The following is a 6000-nucleotide window of genomic DNA, read 5'->3' as shown; positions in this document are numbered from 1 at the left end:
AAAGCGGTGGGGTTACTGAGACAGATTTCTGCCTGTTTGCCTACATAGTTTCTTTTGTGTGTGTGTGTTTGCTGAAGAATTACTCTGAAAACCTGTTTCCTTCTTCGCCCTCAGGGTACCCCAGCATGGCAATGGCTGTACCACAGGAAGGCAGAACAGCCATGGACAGCACGACGGGTTCCTGGTCCTACAGCACACGGTGCCAAACAACCACGTGGCTGCACCTCGGGGGAATGAACTGACAAGTTCTCACACAGCAACTCTTGCATTGCTCTGCTCCTCTGTGCAGTGCATGCAGTCCCACTCAGCGCTCTCACCTTTGGTTCGCCCCATCCAAACATTCCCCATCTTCAGTCACCCATAGGAGTTACGCGACGCTTTGGCCACATGAGTTTGGGGTTGAACTTCAAAGAAAAAAAGCATACTGAGGAAAACTACAGCTCCCTCATCCATCTTCTCTACAGACTTCTTCTAATACTGGTTACATTAAAAAAGAAGCACCAGACCCTTTCGTAAGGATGACTTATGACATGCCTACCTTCTGCAGTAAAAATGAGCTTCTCTCTTTTTCCTCCAAACTGATTTCAGATTCCCCTCTTCTGACTTTCCATGCTATTAAGGAGCCATTTATTACCCGTTCCTTCACACCTTCAAAAGACAGAACGCGAGTTGATCAATTACAATTATTGTGGGCATTCCTTTTGCTCCTTTCCTGTTAATTAAATCTTAAAACTGAAAAGATTGCACCATATTTTCATAACCTCTGGGTCTTCATATGCACGACAAGCACACTGCTGACTTAAGTAGTCTTTTTTCTTCTTTAAGAAAGACAAAAGTAAATTCCATTAATCCTTAAGTATATACACTTTCAGTAGTTTGGAGCATAGAGTATTTTGAAGTGAATATAATCATCTCCCTGAGCACCACTTAATAACTTGGCCAGTTTCAGCTTCTTTAGAGCCTTATTTCATAGAATCATAGATCACAGAATGGCCTGGGTTGAAAAGGACCGCAATGCTCATCCAGTTCCAACCCCCTGCTATGTGCAGGGTCGCCAACCACCTATACCAGACTGCCCAGAGCCACATCCAGCCTGGCCTTGAATGCCTGCAGGGATGGGGCATTTCAAATCCATGTTTCTCTTCTAGAACCTAAAAATTATATATACAAATAAACGCAGAGGTCATGTTGGGAGATGCTGAGTTGAGCACAGCTCTCCATGCATTTCACTTAAAAAAATACAGATAGCATTTCCCCGTACCTCTACTAAGTAGGGAGATCCTGACTGTGTCCATTTCTTCCTGCCACTGTGCTGTGAGCTGGATAAACCACGCAGCAGAGGCTCAGCTTCAGCCCATAGGAGCAGAGGGACTCCCAAAAGCTGCTGCAGCACTTGGGCTCTCTCAGAAATAGAACGGGCACCTGGAAATGCACATCCTATGTAGAAGTCACAAGCAAGCCCTGCTGGAGGCCGTTACCAAGGCAGAAGCAGAGCTGCTCTCAGGACACCTATCACTGGGTCCCCTCCTCTCACCCTACATTCAGACAGGACCAGATGAGAGCTCTGTCAATTTCCTATCACGAATGAGCTTTTATAATATGTTTTCTTCATTGTGAATAATTGAAGCTGTTGGTGCAGTGGGTCATTAGAGCCAACACCCACCTCAGATGTTTCCTGCAGCAGCCTCGAGACAAATCTGCTAAAAAGTTAATCAAGCTGAAAGGTCATGGAATTTAATAACTACCAGGGAAGAGGTTTCAAGTTCCCTATGCCACTCATTATGTTAACTTCCAACAGGAAATATATTTTATGGTAATTAGACCAAGTATTATTTTCAGTTATACGTTGCTACTGATCGCGGTTCATCCTAGTTTTGTCCTTTGCCCAGTTTGGTACTGAACCTGCAAGGAAGCAGACTTGGCTTTGTCCTAGCAGTGATCTGCTTCCTTGCTTTCCTTGGTTCCCTTTTCTGGAGGGACTTTGCTTCCACACCCCGCATCTTCCATGCAGAACAGCAAAGTTATTCCTTTCTTCTAAAAATATAACACTATTGGTGTGAAGTGTAGCATTCAGTTTAAGTGCGTGTGGGCAGGGTGTTGGAGAGCTGACTGCAGAAAAATAGTAAACAGGGGCCCATATGGCTATCAGTGCTTTAATCTGGCAATAAACAAAATGCAGAAGAGAAACTCAAGGCCGAGTTGGATGGGGCACTGGGCAGCCTGGTCTGGTGTTAGATGTGGAGGTTGGTGGACGTGCCTGCGGTGGGGGGGGTTGGAGCTTCATGATCCTTGAGGTCCCTGAGCCTTTAATTTAATCAGCCATACACAGCTATTGCTTCTTATCTGCTCAGCTTAACTTCAGCTCCTTCCCAAATGTTGGAGCAAAATATAAAAGAAACTCTTTGCAAGCATTCATCTGCATTCATGCACCCCTCCAGCAGTGCAACCACTGGGCAACCCACTGCTCCCAGTCCCATTGCTTTCCCTTCAACATCAACACATGGAAGACAAACCTGAGCACCACTGTGGTATCTCGAAGCAGTTCAGGGAGGGAGGCAGCTGGCAAAGCTGCTTCACTTCAACACAGAGCAATTTTGCATTTGTGCTTATATGGAAATCCACAGTGATGCACTTATTTCTCTGAAGGAACTTATTGCTCTTCTCCTTTGGAGTTTATTGGACATTATTGTAAGAAGAACAAGAGGAATTACTGACAAACAGATCATAAACATTCTGAGAACATTCATGAAATAATTTGCAAAGCAAACAATCTGCTAGCAAAGACTGAAAGGATTATTATTTAAAAAAATAAAACTGATTAAAAAAAAAGAATGAGTTTGTTATTTCTTGTATGAAATGCATTAACTTATATTTGAATTATCTACAATGCTGGGAATCTCAGTGAGTGCTGACTGCCAAAATTCCCAGTGCTAATTCACCAAGCAAGGCTGAGAAGCTTTACTTCTTATAGGTTGGGAAGGGCCAAACAAGGAAAGTTAACTTGCATTATAGGTTACATATACTTACATTTGGACACACTGCTGGGGGTCCAGTCACAGAATGGCTTGGATTGGAAGGGACCTCTAGGATCATAAAGCCCCAACCACCCCACCACAGGCAGGGCCACCAACCTCCATATCTAATGATAGACCAGGCTGCCCAGGGCCCCATCCAACCTGGCCTTGAATACCTCCAGGGATGGACGGGGCAGCCACAGCCTCTCTGGGCAGCTGTTATAGCACCTCACCACTCTCATAGGAAAGAATTTCCCCCTGACATCCAACTTAAAACTTCCCTCCTTCAACTTAAAACCATTTCCCCTTGTCCTGCCATTATCTACCCTTTCAAAGAGTTGGCTCCCCTCCTGTTTATAGGCTCTGAAAGGCTGCAACTGACAACTAATTAAGGGGGCTGCATCACAGGTGCATGCAAATGCAACCCTGCTGATAGCAAAGGCAATCACCTCACAGGACTTCCACCAGCTTTTGGGCTTTCTGGTTTCTTATACTTACGAAATCATTAAGGATTGGAAAAGACCACTAAGGTCATCAAGTCCCACCATATTTCTCACCTGAGCTTTCCAGATGAGCATGGGAAGTATCAGCAGCAAGCTCACAGCACAAAAAGGGGATTTGGAGAAAGCAATGGACAATGGCACCTGTGAAGAAGGCACTGAGGGAAAGAAGGATGCTGGGGGCCACAACAGCCCCATGTGCCTATGATGGAGGGTCCTGCCATTTGCAGTCTGATAGATATACACAACACTGTGAAGCAAAACGTTTGTACATGATTGGTATTCTCTTTACACAGTGTCTGGCTAGAGAATTTAAATTCAGTGTTTACATGGGAAAAATTGTTGTAAATGGAAACCAATAAAATCCTCAAATCTTCATAATCAGGGCAACTTCGTGCCTGGGAATCCCAGGTAGCTTTTTAAGGGGAAAGGGGGAATCTTTAAATTTGAGTAGAGAAAGCAGTAGGAGTACCACTGCCATTCTAAGAACGGCTCAAACTGCAGGTAAGGATTTCCTCACATCATCCAGGCTCAGATTTACCCATAATTTCAAGGTCACAAAGTCTCATTGTTCCTTTGGTGTCCCGTGACGCCTGCTCTGCTGGCACCCATGGATGTGCAGGAGCTCTGAATGCTGTGGCCGTGGGGCAGCAGCAACCTGGAACTCATGGGAGGGCATTGAGGAGGGGGTCCTGAGCCATTGTGTGGGGCTCAGAGGCCTTCAGACACCCATGAGCAGCCAAAGGGGGTCTTTATTTTCTAGAAGAGGAGACACTTTCACATAAATCTTCAATTTCAGTCAATTTTTGGCTGTTGCTTCTTCTCACTCCTGCATATTTTTCATGTATATTTTATGAACTTCATTAGAATTTCAGGGAGATTTTCTCCAGTTTGAAGTGAAATATTTCGTGCTTGTTTTTATGTAGTATTATGAAAAACCTAAGGATGAAGACAACGGTTTTATGTTTGGGAACTGCATATTTAATGGGACTTCTCCTAAATGCGGGGTGTTTATTTTCCTGCCATTTCTTAATTTCTTTATTTGCAGCTCTGAGGTGTTTTAATGCCTTCTTTAACACACAGTGCTATTGGTACCATGTGTCATTTTTTCCCCATAACAGTCTGCACGATGCTGCAAGGAGGATGTGCTTATTAGTTATTACTTTTACTGGAATTGTGGGTGCTTTTGGAAATGTTTTCTGCCATCGCGTAAATATTTTCATGAAAATCTCTGAATGTATCTTGAAATGTTTCCTATCTATTTTAGTGCATTAAATGCAAAGATAGTGTTTTCAAGGTTTAGTCACTTCTTTTTAAAGGGGCTTGCATTAAACCTTTATGAAAATTCATGTAATGGGATTTTATGAATACATTTTTTTTCCCAAAAGTGCATAAAGAAGGTATTTTGATGGAAAATTCTGCAATATGACTGATACAACCCCAAATCCAGTAGAAAATATCACGGGTTGCAGGAATTCCCCATGCCTTGCAAATGGATGTCCCCACCGTGAGCTCAGGGAAGGACACTGCCCATCCCATGCAGGATAAAACCACAGCGACAGCGAGCTGGCAATAGGTCTGTGTGGATAAGTACTCGTATTCCTCCCTGCTCAGCTGTAATCTGATGTTTAATATTCCAGATCCAAAACAGACTCTGAGGGAGGAGAAGAGGTCCACCACGTTGACTCTCAATTAGTCCACCAAAAATCACTGATAAGATCCATTCACGATCATTTTACAATAACAATAGGAGTTTTTTGAGTGTTTCTGTTTTGTCTGAACCCACAGAGTAGCTGGGTTGGTATCTGAAATAGGAGAGCAAAGGAAAATGATGGTCAGGTCATCCCTTCCCACCGCAGGAGCCGTAGGGCAGGCAGTGGCTTTGTTGGCAGCAGCAGCACTCTTGGAAAAGGGTGAACAACCATGTGTGATCCATTACAGTCACTGCCAACAGCACTGTTAGATTGGGTGGGAATTTTCACCAGAAGTAAGATGTCCAGGTACTCCAAAATCTCAAATTGGTTGTGCTAAGCCCAATAGAGCATCTCACTCAGTTACAAGTGTGTCTTATAGGGTCAGGCAACTCTGTGCTACTAATGCTATGAAGACCACGGCTTCAAGCAGGGCACTGATCAAACTGCAGACAATTTGAGTTTAACAAGGTCACTTGTTACACTGCTCGAACTTTCTCTCCCTAAAAAGGCTCTGATTCCTGGCCATTCCTGAAAAAGAGCATACCTGTGCTTTGCTGTGGCACCTGCAGCTTGGGCTTTGGGGTTAGCTTGGCACAACCCAACCTGGAGGCTCTGAGCATGGGGGAGAGAAGAGCTGCAGCACTGCACGAATGCAAGCAGTCACCCACAGGCACCAATGCACTCAGTGAACAAATACACCCAGTGAACTTGTTGTTTTGAATCAGTGCCACAAACCACAGTTCCTTGCTAGTTAGCATGCACCAGAAATAACATCACACGGACGTAGGTTGC

This window comes from Gallus gallus, chromosome 6 (genome assembly GCF_016699485.2).
Source record: "Gallus gallus isolate bGalGal1 chromosome 6, bGalGal1.mat.broiler.GRCg7b, whole genome shotgun sequence".
Taxonomy (NCBI): domain Eukaryota; kingdom Metazoa; phylum Chordata; class Aves; order Galliformes; family Phasianidae; genus Gallus; species Gallus gallus.
Note: the sequence above shows the minus strand (reverse complement) of the source record.